The 16,671-nt window shown below is 40.8% G+C and overlaps 2 protein-coding genes across 9 annotated transcripts in view; both read left to right on the top strand.

Moving 5' to 3' along the window:
• The window catches only part of ARPP19 (cAMP regulated phosphoprotein 19), a 974,666-nt gene that overhangs the window by 799,782 nt on the left and 158,213 nt on the right, over window positions 1-16,671 (top strand). The window lies entirely within an intron of this gene.
• ATOSA (atos homolog A) overlaps window positions 6,655-16,671 on the top strand; it is a 133,314-nt gene continuing 123,297 nt past the window's right edge. The window contains exon 1 of one of the 3 annotated variants that reach the window (XM_050797926.1): window positions 6,655-6,764. The gene's annotated coding sequence lies outside the window, so the exon portion shown is untranslated. The remainder of the gene's footprint in view (window positions 6,765-16,671) is intronic. The other 2 variants (XM_050797924.1, XM_050797928.1) reach the window with 2 other exon arrangements.

Below are 16,671 nucleotides of genomic sequence, written 5' to 3'. Positions count from 1 at the left end.
CGACAACCCAGGATTGAAAGTTTGGTATCTTCTGTTCCCTCCTTCCTTTTTTGTTCTCCCATGGCTTGTTAGTTTCTAAGTACCATGAAGTCCCTATGTGACCTTCCCGATCGCTGACCCCTTTTACTTCTTTGGTCACAGTCCTGTCACCATTGACTGGGACTTTTGCAAGAGGCTTCTAACTGCAGTCCCCTTCTTAGACCCAGGCAAAAGGAGCCCCTGTCCTGGCCATCGTCTGGCATTGCCTCTATTGGCAAAGCGAGGATACTGCAGAGATAAGGGACATGCCACTTCCAGTCTAAGGACCCATTTCTAGACCATGACTGGAACATCATTGTTTGGATTCTGAAATTCCTTGTCCAAACAGTCCTGAGCCTGCTTCCAGAGGCTATGCCGGCCTTTTCCTGGGGTCCAGCCTTCTGGCAATGAATGCTGCAAATCCTTAGGTCTAAAGGGTAGTCTGGGGTGGCTATTTGAAGGGGATGTGGTTACGCAGTTTGGATGTAGGAGTTCACCTCCCATATATGAGAGAGGCCTTCATGGTGCTACATGGTATCCAACAAAAAGAAGGGAGTGGGCTATGGGCACAGCGCCAGGGTCTTGGAGCCAGGTTCAGCTCTCTCTATGATGCTACATTTTGTGTAGGATTCTAAGAATTTTTCATTCAAACACAGAAGCTGGGCTCCACATGCACCTGTAGTCCCAGATAGTTGGCAACCACTCCCAATGTATGAAATATAAGAACACTTTTGCCTAGAAATGCTTATTCAGCCCAGGTGCGGTGGCTCACGCCTGTAATCCCAGTAATTTGGGAAGCCAAGGCAGGTGGATCACTTGAGGTCAGGAGTTCGAGACCAGCCTGGCCAAATAGTGAAACCTCATCTCTACCAAAAAAAAAAAAAAAAAAAAAAAAAAAAATATATATATATATATACACACACACACACAAAAATTAGCTAGGTGTGGTTGTGCACACCTGTAATCCCAGGTACTCAGGAGGCTGAGGCAGGAGAATCACTTTAACCTGGAAGGCCGAGGTTGCAGTGAGCAGAGATCACACCACTACACTCCAGCCTAGGCGACAGAGCAAGTCTCTATCAGACACACACAAATAATAGAACATATTTTTTTTTAACACTTGGTAAACCTTATTTACAACTTTTAAATATGTAGACATAGGGTGTGTGGGCCTCAGTATTCTTGCCCTGAGCCTTACAAATCATAGTGGTCAGCCTGCCTAACAGGTTTCCCAATACCCGGAATTTTTTGAGACAAACATTAGATTTTCCAACTCCTAAGTGCAATGAGAGGGCATCTGTCGTATGTTAGGTTTTGTTTTGTTTTGAGATGGAGTCTCACTCTGTTGGCCAGGCTGGAGTGCAGTGGCGCGATCTCGGCTCACTGCAAGCTCCGCCTCCTGGTTCAGGCTATTCTCCTGCCTCAGCCTCCCGAGTAGCTGGGACTACACGTGCCTGCCATCACGCCCAGCTAATTTTTTTTTTTCCAGTAGAGACACGGTTTCACTGTGTTAGCCAGGATGGTCTCAATCTCCTGACCTCGTGATCCACCCACCTCGGCCTCCCAAAGTGCTGGGATTACAGGCGTGAGTGCATGAGCCACCACGCCTGGCCATATCTTAGGTTTTATCTCTAAAAATCTTTGGAAATGTGCTTTGAGGTTTTGTCCTCAATGATTCATTTTGATAAAACAGGTGGGCTGGGTGCGGTGGCTCACGCCTGTAATCCCAGCACTTTGGGAGGCCGAGGCAGGTGGATCGCAAGGTCAGGAGTTCGAGACCAGCCTGGCCAATATGGTGAAACCCTGTCTCTACTAAAAATACAAAAATTAGCTGGGGGTGGTGGTGGACGCCTGTAGTCCCAGCTACTCAGGAGGCTGAGGCAGGAGAATTGCTTGAACCTGGGAGGTGGAGGTTGTAGTAAGCTGAGATCGGGCCACTGCACTCCAGCCTGGGAGACAGAGTGAGACTCCGTCTTGAAAAAAAAAAAAAAACAGGTGAAAAGGAGAGGTAAAGAAAGACAGTGGCTGGTTTAAATGACTAATTACACTGGGGAGTCCATCAACATCTCAAGCCAATCAAATTACTAAGGAGCCCAGAGTCACGATTCTATGGGCTGAGAGGGCTGCATATTAGCAGAGAGCAATCAATTGCCTATGTTTGCATAATGCTCCACACAAAGTTCCTCCAAAGTGCTTTCAAAAACATTACCTCATTTGACCCTCACAACTATGCCATAAGGCAGCTAGGGTACAATATCATTCTCATTTTATATATGAGAAAACAGAGGCTTGGAGGAGGTGTGTGGGTTAGTAAGTTACCTAAAAATACACAGCTAATAAATGGAAAACTGTCTCATAAGGCCTGATTCCAAATTCTTGTTTCTGAGGGACACAGAATCCAGACTTATTCTAAGACATACAAATGCGCTTTTTAATATTTGGAAAAGCTACCTTAGGAAAGTACATGTGGCTTCCAGTTCTGATTTGGCATTGACCAGTGTTTCTTGGGGAAGTCGTCCAACAGAGATTAAGCCTCAGTTTCCATCTTTAAGATAAAGGAGTTAAAGTAGATAATCTCTAAGGTTTCCTTCAACTCTCCGGTTCTTTTACAGTGTATACCCCAGATTGCTTTTCACATTTGTGAAAGCGGCCTTGAAACCCAGGCAACACAGTCGTGTTATATTAATGAGCTTTTATCAAATGGCCCCAGGTGTCCACCATCCCAAGTTAATCAGATTAACTGGCACCAGTTTAATCAGAAGCTAAAAATGAATGCTGGGGACAAAATGGCAAACCAATGGTATTTTGTTGTTGTTGTCATTGCTATTTCCAAATATGTTTTAAGGACAAGACCACAGGGCAGTATTTTCCACAGTATACTAGTTCCAAGAGATATTAATAGGATCTCCTTGTAAAAGGAGTTTTCTGTCACTAGGTTGACAATGTCAAACAAGTTTCTTTTGTGGAGATCCTTTAATACTCATATGAATTGATAATTATTAATTTCTGGGAGGAAAATGTCCCATCTCCAGGAACTAGTGCTTCTCAGAACACAGTTTTAGGAAACACCATTACAAAGCATTTTAGATCCACTGATTGTTGCTAGTATCTCAGAGTTTATCCCAAAAGAAAAGTGTAGCTTGTGAAGATGGCTGTGTGTACTAAACGTGTCATAAGATGATAAGATACAAGTTAATCTGATTAACTTGGGATGGAGGACATCTGGGGCCATTTGATAAAAGCTCATTAATGTAACAGGACTGTGTTGCCTGGGTTTCAAGGCTGTTTCACAAATGTGAAAAGCAATCTGGGGTATAGACTGTAAAAGATATTTGTTCATCTTCAATAAAAATTCAAGAAGGTACCTGTCTACATGGCAATTCGTACTTCAAATACTTCAAATACTTCCCTGGAAGATAATATACGTTATACATTGCCCAATCAAATCAACCATGGTGATTGGTAAAATGATGCAGGTTGTTTGAAAAGTTCTAAAAGTGCTCTTTCAAAAATACATTCTGGACCGAATGTGATCCACAGAAGAAAGTGTTCTTATTATTTAATGGCCATACTCCTCAATTTTTAATCGAAACAGCTTCACTCACGTTATTCATCAAGGCTTAACTCCTAATGACTTTTAGCTATTTTTGAAAGTCAAATCTATTACTCTGGCAAATTGTATTTTCCAAAAATGCATTAAATAATTCCATCTCACATTCTCTTCTTACCATGAGACCTTGAGCCAGATGGTAAAAATGCCATGCACCTCTGCCTTGCTGTCTTGAAATTCTTGTTCTTGGAACCCAGATGCCATGCTACAAGGAAGCCTAAACTAGCCTGTGCATCTCCCCCACTGAGACACCATGTGAAGGTGTGCCTAGCCAGTAGTCCACATAAATTACCAGACATCTGAGTGAGGATGTCTCCATCTGATTCTCACCTTCAGCCACTGAGTCACCCCTGCCTTCTTCCCAGTTGAGGACCCAGACGTCACAGTGCAGACTCAAGCTATACCCTCTCTACCCTATCAGAATTCCTAACCCCCAGAACCTTTGAGCACAATAAAATGATTATTTTATGCCCGTAAGTTTTGGAGTGGTTTGTTAGGCAGCAACAATAACTAAACAACCAGCAAAGGGTAAAATTTGCCCTGTTGGTTGCAATGAGCTGAGATCGCACCACTGTACTCCAGCCTAGGTGACAGAGTGAGACCCTGTCTTAAAATAAATAAATGAATAAATTGCTCCTGTTGAGGAAATTCAGAAGAATGTTCCCCAAAAGTTTTATTTTATGAATCTTTAGGATTTGAGAGTTATAATACTAGAATCTTAGACCTCTGTGTATTAAAGTTTTCTGGGTTGGTACCCTAGTTACCAGCATTTTGACATCTGAATTTTTCCAGGAGATACAGGACCTGAATAATAATGTTTTTAGCAAAAAATTTCCAGGTATTTCAGAATCCTAAAACTCTCAGGATGCCAAAAATAATGTCTAGAAGCAGGGCCCACAAAATCAAACACCTTCAGGGGCCAGGCAGGTAATAAAAAAGTCAAGTAGAGATTTGGGGTCCTGGAGGAAACGGGAGGATTCCAACAAGATTATTGAAGTGAATTCTCCCCGAGAGAAATGACCTGGTCTCAATCCTCCTCTGAAACATTAAAAGAAGCCCCATTGGCCTATTACATGCCTAGCCTCATGGCAGATCTCTTTTACAAGCTCCAAAAACACTGAGAGCCCTAGGACATCCCTAGAATTTGTATTCCTTGAACGTTGAAATGTCGATTCAAAGGTTATTCTCCAGTAAAACACACTAGGCTTCATAAATATGCTGGTGCTACAGGGCAGTCTTGATTACACTCCTCTGCAGAAAGTGAGTCTGAGCGCTACAAATGGGGACTTTGCTTCATGGGATCCCATCATGTTTACAGGAATAAAATCCCTTCATCAATTTATAAGCATGGCTCAGATTCCTAAGAATTCTAGGCTCTATGACTGGGTGCTCACCCCCTACTAGCACTTCTGGTATATGCATTCATTTCAATCTGTGAACAAACATGTGGTTTCTTCTTTGTTTATCTCTTTTAAAATATAATTTCTTTTTTTTTTTTTTTTTTTTTTTTTTTGAGACGGAGTCTCGCTCTGCCGCCCAGGCTGGAGTGCAGTGGCCGGATCTCAGTTCACTGCAAGCTCCGCCTCCCGGGTTCCCGCCATTCTCCTGCCTCAGCCTCCCGAGTAGCTGGGACTACAGGCGCCCGCCACGTTGCCTGGCTAGTTTTTTGTATTTTTTAGTAGAGACGGGTTTTCACCGTGTTAGCCAGGATGGTCTTGATCTCCTGACCTCGTGATCCGCCCATCTCGGCCTCCCAAAGTGCTGGGATTACAGGCTTGAGCCACCGCGCCTGGCCTTAAAATATAATTTCAATTGACTATTAATGTAATGGTCCTCTTCCCTTTAGATGAGAAGCCTCCTTGAGGGAGCCCTTCACTGTCTTGTTGTGTCTTCAGTACTCAGTGCCTGGCACACACCAAGTATGCAATAACACTGAGTCAGTGAATGAATGGTGTCCATTCATTTAGTCACTACACACACAGTAAACACCTACTATGTTTCAGGTACTGATTCTAGAGGTGTGGATAATGTCATGAGCAATACAGAGCCAACTCGTGGCACTTACAATCTAGTGGGGAGAGGGTAATGGAGACCAAGTAAATAAAAACACTCAATGATTTCAGGTAGTGTTAACAGCTACGAAGAGAACAAAACTGTGTACTCTGATAGACAGGAGAGTCAGGGAAAACCTTAGAAAGACTGTAACCCTGTGAGCTGAATGAGAAGGAGCCAGATATTTAAGTAAAGAAGCAGGGAGGGAAGTGAGATGAATGTTCCAGTAGCAGAAATAGTCAGTGCAAAGGCCCTGAGGCAGATCTCATTTGGCTTATTTAAGCTGTATGACACATCAAGAAGACAGTGTGGCGGGAGCATAATGAAAGAGGGTCACATGGTAGTGGAGGAAGCTGACAGGTTGACAGAGGCAGACTAGGGAGGGCCTTGTAGCCAGGAGAGAGACTGGATTCCAGGAGGTACGCAGCAGAAGACTGTAATAAGAGCCCAAGGAGCTGATAGGGCCCAGCCTATGTTTCAGGGACCTAAAATCACATAAATACACAAACAACAGGAACAGAAACTTGACTGCTTACAGCTGCCATCTTCCAGGTGCTAACTCACACCCATCCACCGGGCCTCGAAACTTTGGGACACCTGACCTTCCTCTGCCTTGCTTTGGGATCAGCTGCCAGCAATACAGCCCAGCAGGGACTGGTCAGCATAACACTTGCTCTAGACATTTGTGGTTCTGTGTTCTTGCAGGGCAGAGATCAACTCATCAACACAAATGTCATGGTATTAGGTTCAACATAATTATAACAATAAAAAAGCATCCTGAGAGGAATCAGGCTGCAGTATTGGGAACCAGACCTTAACAGTAAGCTGACTTTGAGTTAGCTAGGCTGCAACAGTCCAAGGCCCGCCTCCTTCAACAAGCCTGGCCTCCCTAATGGGCGAGTCTCTCTAATTAGCTTCCCTCAGGTCTCCTCCCTTCCCCCAGACTCCACCCTCTACCTTGCTCTATTTACAGAAGGCACAGCGAACAGTCTACTGCTGCTGCTGCTCCGCCTATAGACTTTCAGATCATCTGCCTCTTCTGTGTGAGGGAAAGCTCCTGGCTGGTGTGGACACAACCCAATAGGTATGTGTCTGGAGAAAGAGGGGAGTGGGAAGGGGTGATGGGAGTAAGGAGATAAGAGATAGGAAGTGGTGTGTGGTGAGGAGGGAGGAGGGCGAAGGGGCTAGCAAGTGGAGGGGGTGGGAGAGCGATCTGGAGAATTCAGGAGGCATGAAGTGGAAGCTGCGTGCAGTCTTGGGAACCTATGAGTGAAAGGGACTTGTATGCATTTTATGTTAAAAGGTCAGTGTGAAAAATACTCTGCACTTTGTAGTTTTTTAACCAGTATTGTGGTCCTTTAAGAGAGATGGTAGAATTAGAGCTTTGGGGTAAAGTTCAGCAAATATGAGAAACATTTATGTAAACTTCTCATTCAGCAGTAACCACTCTACTACATTAAAGCCAATGATTTTGCAATGATAAGTGACAGCAAAAGCCAATGATTTTGCAATGATAGGCGACAGGCAGGTTAATAAATATTAGGAAACAGACTCTGGGCCAGTTTCCACGACAAATGTAAAACTTCAAAATGATCAGTCGTGGGTTTTGGGAGGTGAAAGGGAATGTAGATATCTTCTAATAAAGAGAGGGCAGAACTGACCCATTTGCCTGGATGTGCTTTGTTTGGTCTGCCTAGGTTCACCTTTCTTTTGTCTTTTCTTTCTTTTTCTTTTTTTTTTTAACATGAAGACTTGCAGACAGGGAGTACTCGCCATGGGTCCAGTCCTTACCACCCCTTCATCATTATTCACCTCCACATCAGCCAGCTTCTCTAAATTGTGTTACCTGATTAGGCTCTGGAGGCATTTGGGTTTGTGATCACTGGTTAAGTCAGAAACTTCATCCTACCAGCGAGGAAGAGAGATGATTCCCACAGTGTGCTAGTAAAGCAACTAGCAATAAACCTTATTCTACCACAGAGGAAGGGAGGTAGCCTCCACGATATGTTAGTAAAACAATTAGCTATCTGTAAACAACTGGATAATATTGTGAGTGACTTAAGCGTTTTGGTGAGAGCCTCTGAGGAGAATTTGTTTTTGACCAACTGAAACAGAAAAAAAGTACCCAATTTTAAAGGGATGCTGGGTTACTTCTTTCCCAATGTGGTTTAGCAGAAACTGTTTCTTCGTCCCAACAATTTTGCAAGGTAGATTTTACAAATGCAGCTATTCTCACTTAACAGGTTGAAAAACAAGGCAATAGAGAGTGCCTTAATTCAGTAATCATACCTTGATTCAAAAACCACCCCCCAAACCTTGACCTCCATTATAAAGTCAATCTGATAAGCAAACACATCTTCATAAATCACACAAGTAGGAGAGTTTGTGTCCTACAGTTTAATAACGATGATCCCATCAAGCATTTAGGTGCCTTAGAAATCCTAGAGTTGGGAGTGGGAATCCAGAAGCAGCCTTGACACTGGGGCTAGATCCAAAAGTGCTTTTGGAACCTGAAGGAAAGTCCCTCTCCTCTTCTCCCGCCATTTTCTGCTGTGAGAGAGGAGGGTAGGGTCGTGCGGATGAGAGAGGAAGGAGGCTCTGAAAGGACTAAGCTGTCTGGTTGTGGAACCCATCTCCCAAGATGCTGAAAGTGTGGTTGACCCCAGCCTTGCCCAACCTCCTTCCCTTCATTTTGTTCATTTTTCATTTTGTCCTATTTACTACAGTTCTAATTTAATATTCAGTGCAGTTTTCCCCGGGTAACTTCACTCTCCTTTCCTGAAGTCCCGGAAAACCATCCCCAAGCCTCCTGAGGTTTCAGCCCCTGGTAATAAGGTTTCTATGACAGGAATGGTGTGGATTTGAGACTGGGATTTTCCTGGCTATCCAAAGCAAAACGGCATTCAGGGGCTCACATAGGAAAGGCAAGTGAATTTAACAATACCATTTTGTATCTTTGAGTATTTCTCATTCTCACAAACATACTTTTATTAAACTTTGGCTTTAACGTACTCTCTCCCTCTCTCTTCCTCCTTCTCTCCCCTTTTCCATGATTTTACTCTTTTTCTGAATTACTCAAGAGTATGTGGCAAATATCATGTTCCTTCAGTGTAAATTTTCTAAGACCGAGGATATTCTTTCATGTAACCACAAAATAGTAAATTTCAGAAATTTAATATTGATCTATTATTTTTATCTAACCTACAGTCTATATTTCAATTTCACTTGTCCAAACAGTAATACTTTTCTCCCACCAACATAGGATTAAATCATGGCTCTTTCACTTCCTTTAATCTGGAGTAATTCCTCAGCCTGTCTTTGTCTTTTATGACAATGACATTTTTGAAGAATGTAGGCCGATCGTTTTATGTTCTTGACGGGTTTATCTGGTATGCATCCCTAGTTGTATTTTTTCATAGGCGATTTTGTTCCCTTCTCAGGATATCATTTCTGGAGACGTGATATCTGCCTCTATTGAGTGGTGTTAATTTTAATTACCTGGTTGCTGCCTATTTTTTCCACTGTATATTTACTACTTGTTCCTTTGCAATCAGTAAACAATTTGTGGAAAGACAATGAGACCATGTAAATACCCTGCTCCACATCAAACATTTGCCCCTAGATTTAGCATCCATTCTTGGTTCAAACCAATGTTTACCATGATGGCTGTGAAATGGTTAACTTTCCGATTATATCACCACTGCCTCTACATTGATCAAATGACATTCTGTTGTAAGGAAATCTTTACCACCATTTGTTTACAGTTTTATTAATATATTTCACATACCATACAATTCCCCCTTTCAAAATGTGCAACTCAGTGGTTTTTAGTGTAGTCAGAATTGTATGGACATCACCACAATCAATTTAAGAACATTTCAGCACCCCAGAAAGAAACCCCATACCTGCTAGCAGTCATCCCCCCATTTCCCCCAGCCCTAGGGAAACACTAATCTACTTTCTCTCTCTACAGATTTGCCTATTCTGAATATCTTGTATCAATGGAATAATATAATGTGTAATCTGGCTTCTTGTACTTGGCATGATGTTTTTGATTTCACCCATTTTGTGGCATGTGTCAATACATCGCTCCCTTTTATTGCTGAATTATTCTCTGTATAGACTTATGAATTCCTATTTTTAGGCAGTGAGTTATAATCATTATTGTACTTATTTATTTATTTATTTTTTTGATGCTCAACTTCCCCAGATTTGGGTCTTTCAAGCTAGTTTTTGTTTCCTTTTGACATGTCCCTATCACTTTTTTGGAACATTTTGTTTGTTCTTATAAGACAGCCTACCTGATGAACATTTTTGCCTCCTTCCTTCCTAGTGAAAACCTTCGTTCCCAACAACATCATTGCATTCATTTGCCCAGTCCTGCAATACGTATTAAATAATTTCTGAATTGCTAAAGCCATGTCGTCATGGAAAGCTCATCTACTAACCAGAGTAAAAGATTTATTTGTAGTTCTTTTCTCCATAGACTGAGGCTAGTCAAGTTCCTGTGTACACAAATTGGTTGGATTAATTCTTTTTCCCCCTTCGTTGTGGCTTTATTACTCATTTGAGAGAACATTGTTTTCACTGGTTCATTTGTTTGTATTGTTACAGTTTTCACTCCATGTTGCCTTGGTTTTATTTTTTAATATGTAGAACATAGCCATCCCATTACTGGGTATATACCCAAAGGATTATAAATTATGCTGCTATAAAGACACATGCACACGTATGTTTATTGCAGCACTATTCACAATAGCAAAGACTTGGAATCAACCCAAATGTCCATCAGTGACAGATTGGATTAAGAAAATGTGGCACATATACACCATGGAATACTATACAGCCATCAAAAAGGATGAGTTTGTGTCCTTTGTAGGGACATGGATGCAGCTGGAAACCATCATTCTTAGCAAACTATCACAAGAACAGAAAACCAAACACCGCATGTTCTCACTCATAGGTGGGAACTGAACAATGAGATCACTTGGACTCAGGAAGGGGAACATCACACACAGGGGCCTATCATGGGGGGGGGGGGGGAGGGGGGAGGGATTGCATTGGAAGTTATACCTGATGTAAATGACGAGTTGATGGGTGCAGCACACCAACATGGCACAAGTATACATATGTAACAAACCTGCACGTTATGCACATGTACCCTACAACTTAAAGTATAATAATAATAAATAAATTAAAAAAAATATGTAGAACATTAATATCCTTCCAAAAGTGAAAACTAATAAAGCATGTATACTTATAGAAGTATAATTCCCTGACCTATCTCCCCCTAACCCATTCCTTTTGCACCCTTCGAAGGTAACTAATTTCTTTTTTTTGTTTGTTTCACAGCAGTTTAATATGTAATATTGAAAAACTGGAAGCGACCCAAATGTACATCAGAGAGTAGATAAATAAATTATGGCATATTAATACAACAGAATGCCACACAAAACCAAAAACTTCTATACATAACTGATCCTGTAAATCATATATAATATAGAGTAAAAATCATATAAAAATTATATTTTACTCAACGTACACAAAATTCAGAAACAGACAAAACTATGGTGATAGAAGTGAGAATAGTGGTTAGTTGGGGGTGAGATGCTTGGGCTGGGGGTGTTGGTGCTATTGACATTAAAGATAAGAGAGCCCTGTTCTGGTACTGGGAATCTATTTATTGAGCTGAGTGGTGATCACATGTGTATATACTTAAGCAAGAATTCACTGAACTATATGCTTATGTATCTTTTGCAGTGTACCTGTTATACCTCATTTACAAATTAAATTGATATAATGCTGCAATATGTACTTTCATCCGCACAGTTTTTCTTTTTTCTCTTCTTTCTGGATAATTTCTTTTTATTTTATTATACTTTAAGTTCTAGGGTACATGTGCACAATGTGCAGGTTTGTTACCTAGGTATACATGTGCCATGTTGGTTTGCTGTACCTATCAACTCATCATTTACATTAGGTATTTCTCCTAACGCTATCCCTCCCCCAGCACCCCCCACCACAACAGACCCCAGTGTGTGTGTGATATTCCCCTGCCTGTGTCCATGTGTTCTCATTGTTCAGCTCCCACTTATGAGTGAGAACATGCAGTGTTTGGTTTTCTGTCCTTGTGATATTTTGCTTAGAATGATGGTTTCCAGCTTCATCCATGTCCCTGCAAAGGACATGAACTCATCCTTTTTTACAGCTGCATAGTATTCCATGGTATATGTGTGCCACATTTTCTTTATCCAGTCTATTATTGGTGGACATTTGTGTTGGTTCCAAGACTTTGCTATTGTGAATAGTGCTGCAGTAAACATACATGTGCATGTGTCTTTATAATAGCATGATTTATAATCCTTTGGGTATATACCCAGTAATGGGATGGCTGGGTCAAATGGTATTTCTAGTTCTAGATCCTTGAGGAATTGCCACACTGTCTTCCACAATGGTTGAACTAATTTACACTCCCACCAATAGTGTAAAAGTGTTCCTATTTCTCCACATCCTCTCCAGCATCTGTTGTTTCCTTTTTAATGATTGCCATTCTAACTGGCATGAGATGGTATTTCATTGTGGTTTTGATTTGCATTTCTCTGATGATCAGAGATGATGAGTATTTTTTCATATGTCTGTTGGTTGCATAAATATCTTCTTTTGAGAAGTGTCTGTTCATATCCTTTGCCTACTTTTTGATGGGGTCGTTTATTTTTTTCTCATAAATTTAAGTTCTTTGTAGATTCTGGATATTAGCCCTTTGTCAGATGGATAGATTGCAAAAATTTTCTCCCATTCTGTAGGTTGCCTGTTCACTCTGATGATAGTTTCTTTTGCTGTGCAGAAGCTCTTTAGTTTAATTAGATCCCATTTGTCTATTTTGGCTTTTGTTGCCATTGCTTTTGGTGTTTTAGTCAGGAAGTCTTTGCCCATGCCTATGTCCTGAATGGTAGTGCCTAGACTTTCTTCTAGGGTTTTTTTTTTGTTTTTTTTTTTTTTTTTTTTTTGAGACGGAGTCTTGCTCTGTCACCCAGGCTGGAGTGCAGTGGCCAGATCTCGGCTCACTGCAAGCTCCGCCTCCTGGGTTCACGCCATTCTCCTGCCTCAGCCTCCCGAGTAGCTGGGACTACAGGCGCCCGCCACCTCGCCCGGCTAGTTTTTTGTATTTTTTAGTAGAGACGGGGTTTCACCGTGTTAGCCAGGATGGTCTCAATCTCCTGACCTCGTGATCCACCCATCTCAGCCTCCCAAAGTGCTGGGATTACAGGCTTGAGCCACCGTGCCCGGCCTCTTCTAGGGTTTTTATGGTTTCAGGTCTTACATTTAAGTCTTCATCCATCTTGAGTTAACTTTTGTATAAGGTGTAAGGAAGGGATCCAGTTTCAGCTTTCTACATATGGCTAGCCAGTTTTCCCAGGACCACTTATTAAATAGGGAATCCTTTCCCCATTGCTTGTTTTTGTCAGGTTTGTCGAAGATCAGATGGTTGTAGATGTGTGGTGTTATTTCTGAGGCTTCTATTCTGTTCCATTGGTCTATATCTCTGTTTTGGTACCAGTACCATGCTGTTTTGGTTAAAGGTAACCAATTTATTTATTTTCTGATATGTCCTTCCTCTTTTTCTTTTTGTGCAAAATAATGAACCTATGTATGTTTTCTTTCTTCCTCATTTGCTATAAAAAGGTAGTATACTATGGATATTCTTTTGCTTTTTGTCTTTTTTCTCTTAATAATATATCCTGGAAGTCACACCAAATTAGTTCAGAAGACATTCCTGCCCCCCAATTCTACACAACTATATAATACTCTATTGTGTGTATGTACCACATTTAATTATTTTTCTTTCTTTTTTTAAAAAATTATACTTTAAGTTCTAGGGTACATGTACATAATGTGCAGGTTTGTTGCATAGGTATACATGTGCCATGTTGGTTTGCTGCACCCATCAACTCGTCATTTACATTAGGTGTATCTCCTAATGCTATCCCTCCCCCAGCCCCCAGCCCCCGCCAGGCCCCGGTGTGTGTACCACATTTTATTATACTAGTCTCCTATACTGCAATGAGTAACCTTGTGCATATGTATTTTCAGATGTTTGGAGGTATATCTTTTCTAGATTTCTAGGAGTAAAATTGCTGGTTGATGGTTAAGCAACCATCAGGTAGGTTTGTTAGGTATAGCAAATTCCCTTCATATGAGATGGGTTTCTCCACAGCCTTGCTAACAGAATGCACCATTTTGTCAAACTGATGGACAAGAAATAGTATCTTAGGGTAGTTTAATTTGTATTTGGCTTATTATTAATGAAATTGATCTTTTAAAGGCCATTTTTGTGAACTTTATTGAAGTATAGTTGAAATCCTATGAACTGTATAAAATTTAATCAGTATACAATCAGTATAAAACATTTCTATCACCCCTAAAATTTTTCCTGTGGCTCTTTTAAATAAATTCCTCCCTCCACCCCTGTGCCCAAGGAACCACTGATTTGCTTTTTGTTATTTTAGATTAGTTTGCACTATCTAAATTTGTATATAAACATCAAACCATGTGTATTCTTTTATCTGGTTTCTTTCAGCGTAGTGATTCTGAGATTCACCCGCATTGTTATGTGTATCAGACCCTGTTCTTTTTTATCGCTGAATACTATTCTATTGTGTGAATATGCTACATTTTTTTTTTTTTTTTTTTTTGAGATGGAGTCTTGCTCAGTCGCCCAGGCTGGAGTGCAGTGGCGCGATCTCAGCTCACTGCAAGCTCCGCCTCCTGGGTTCAGGCCATTCTCCTGCCTCAGCCTCCTGAGTAGCTGGGACTGCAGGCGCCCGCCGCCACGCCCGGCAATTTTTTTGCATTTTTAGTAGAGACGGGGTTTCACCGTGTTAGCCAGGATAGTCTCGATCTCCTGACCTCATGATCCGCCCGTCTCGGCCTCCCAAAGTGCTGGGATTACAGGCGTGAGCCACCGCGCCCGGCCTCTGTTTATCTCTTTACCTGATAATGGACATTTAGGTTGTTTCTAGTTTGGGACTATTGCAAATAAAGTTACTATGAAAATTTGTGTACAAGTCATTGTGTAGACATATGTTTTTGTTTCCCTTGGGTAAGTATCTGACAGAATGGTTTATTATGGGTGAAACTGAGCATTTTAAATGCTCATTAAATGTCATTTTTTAATGTCATTTTAAATGTCATTTTTCTATCTTTTGTGATTATCCATTCATGTGTTTTGCCCATTTTCCTTTTTTTTTTTTTTTTTGGAAACACTTTTTTTTCAAATTTTAGATTCAGGAGATACATGCATAGGTTTGTTACCTGGGTATACTACATGATACTGAGGTGTGGGGTACAGTTGATCCTGTCATTTAGGTACTGAGCATAGTATCTAACAGTTACTTTTTCAGCTCTTGTCCTCATCCTTCCCTGCCCCTAGTAGTTCCCAGTTTCTACTGCTGTCATCTCTAAGTCCATGAGTACCCCAATCTTTGGCTCCCACTTATAAATGAGAACATGTGGCATTTGGTTTTCTGTTCCTGCATTAATTTACTTAGGATAATGGCTTCCAGCTGCATCCATGTTGCTGCAAAGGACATGATTTTGTTCTCTTTTTATGGCTGTGTGGTATTACATGGTGTATAAGTACCACATTTTCTTTATCCAACTCATTTGTTGTTAGGCACCTAGGTTGACTCTGTATCTTTGCTATTGTGAACAGTGCCACGATGAACATGTGAGTGCATGTGTCTTTTTGGTAGGAAGATTTTTCATTTGGATGTATACCTTATAAGAGGATTTCTGGGTTGAATAGTGGTTCTAAGTTCTTTGATAAATCTCCATAAGTGCTTTCCACAGTGGCTGAACTAATTTACATTCCCACCAACAGTGTATAAGGGTTTCCTTTTCTCTGCTTGCCAGCATCTGTTGTTCTTTGACTTTTTAATAGACATTCAGACTGGTATGAAATGATATCTCCTATAAAATCTTGTGATTTTGACTTGCATTTCTCTGATTAGTGATGTGGAGCATTTTTTCATGTGTTTGTTATTTTTCTGTAAGATTTTTCATCTTCTCTTTTTTAAAATTTATTTTTTTAGTTGAGATGAGGTCTTGCTATGTGGCCCAGGCTGCTCTTAAACTCCTGGCCTCAAGCGATCCTCCCACATTGGCCCCAGTCTTCTCTATTTTTAAAGCTCTTTCTGTATTAGGAACATTAGATCTTTATCTCGAAATGGTACAGATATTTTCCCCCTATTTTTCATTTGTATGTTAATTTTACTTGAAGTGTTTTTATGCACAATTTTAAATTCATTTGATGGCAAATGTATTGTTCTTAATGGTATCTGAATTTTCAATCATAGTTAGGAATCTTTTCCTTTTTTTTTTTGAGCGACAAGGCTGTTTATTTCATATTAATTAGGAATCCTTTCCTTCGGCCCACATTATGGAGAAATTTGCCTGTTTTCTTCTATTAGTATAGTTTTACCTTTTATGTTTAGATTTCTGATCATTTGAAGTTTACTCTGTGTATGGTGAAGAAAGGATCTAATTTATCCTTTCTAAATGGGTAGCTGGTTGTACTGAGATCTCAAACATTTATTTTTGTCCTAGTGATTGAAGAAATCACCTCTATGATTTACATATATATATACTGGAGACAGGGTCTCATTCTGTTGCCCATGCTGGAGTGCAGTGGCACCATTACAGCTTATTGCAACCTTGAACTCCTGGGCTCAAGTCATTCTCTTGCCTCAGCTTCTCAAGTAGCTGGCATTACAGGCTTGTGGCACCATGCCTGGTTAATGTTATACTTTGTAGAGACAGGGCTCAAGCTATCCTCCCACCTTGGCCTCCTGAAGTGCTGGGATTACAGGCGTGGGCCACCAGGTCTGGCCATATGCCATATTACTATATGTTCTTTTTCTATTATATTTCATTTGTTGGTCTACTTCATGTTTTAGTACAACCTTGTTTTAAGTATAGAGGCTTTGTTGTAT

Source organism: Macaca thibetana, chromosome 7, assembly GCF_024542745.1.
Source record: "Macaca thibetana thibetana isolate TM-01 chromosome 7, ASM2454274v1, whole genome shotgun sequence".
In the NCBI taxonomy this organism is placed as follows: domain Eukaryota; kingdom Metazoa; phylum Chordata; class Mammalia; order Primates; family Cercopithecidae; genus Macaca; species Macaca thibetana.
Note: the sequence above shows the minus strand (reverse complement) of the source record. Positions and strands in the feature narration are given on the sequence as shown.